The 827-nt window shown below is 37.2% G+C and overlaps 1 protein-coding gene across 1 annotated transcript in view; it reads left to right on the top strand.

The window, feature by feature from the left end:
* CLIP4 (CAP-Gly domain containing linker protein family member 4) overlaps nt 1-827 on the top strand; it is an 84,435-nt gene that overhangs the window by 36,469 nt on the left and 47,139 nt on the right. The gene's annotated exons all lie outside the window — the stretch shown is intronic.

The raw sequence follows: 827 nt of genomic DNA, 5'->3' as shown, positions 1-827 counted from the left end.
ACGTGATTCACAAGATAAACCCAGGGACTTCAAACAGGAATCCATAATGTCAAAGACATTCAGTTCTGTTGGGGCCTTTCAGAATTCTTTGCAAGAGAAGAATTGCTCTACTACTTTTCCATAATGAGCGAAAAAATGAGTGAAAGTCAGGAGCTGGCATTTCCTGAAAGGTGTCTTGAGTGTAACGGGGTTGAGAACAATTGCTGTAGATGTTGCTTCCATTTCAATATCTAATAATAAAAATCTGCATTTGTTTAAAACAAACATAGCTAAATCAAGTTCACAGGATTTCTGATTTCATACTCAGTTACAACAATCATACTAATGTCTACCTTGCATAGTATCAAAATACTATTTGTACTCCTTACCATAGGAAGATCTAGGTCCGAATCTCATACCACTAGCAATTTTTTCCATGTATTTTGGGATGTCATACCACACTATTGTAAAAAACAAACAAACAAACAAATCTGTAATCTGATGGGCCACATCTCCTACATATCAGCCTAAGCCACTGAAAATGGTGAAGCATTGTTAGCTGTCCTGGATACTAAACAAATCGTAGCCCTGTGTCATTGACTACAGGCTCAAGTCATATTTAAAGCCAAGCAAATTATCTAGTTGCATTCCTATTTAAAAATGTAGTGTAGGCAGGGTTTCAGTTCAGCATTTCAGATCTGACGCAGACTGGTAGTGATTGAAAGCCATTGCTACCGATTAAGTGTTCTATAATACCATATGTTCTTGAGTACAACATGCCCCAGAATATAATGCACACCCTTCATAGATTTATAGATTGTAAGGGTCTGGAAGGGACTCAGAAGATT

Source organism: Gavialis gangeticus, unplaced genomic scaffold (assembly GCF_001723915.1).
Source record: "Gavialis gangeticus isolate Ggan-Ray unplaced genomic scaffold, GavGan_comp1, whole genome shotgun sequence".
Taxonomy (NCBI): domain Eukaryota; kingdom Metazoa; phylum Chordata; order Crocodylia; family Gavialidae; genus Gavialis; species Gavialis gangeticus.
This window is presented reverse-complemented; position numbering and strand designations above follow the sequence as displayed.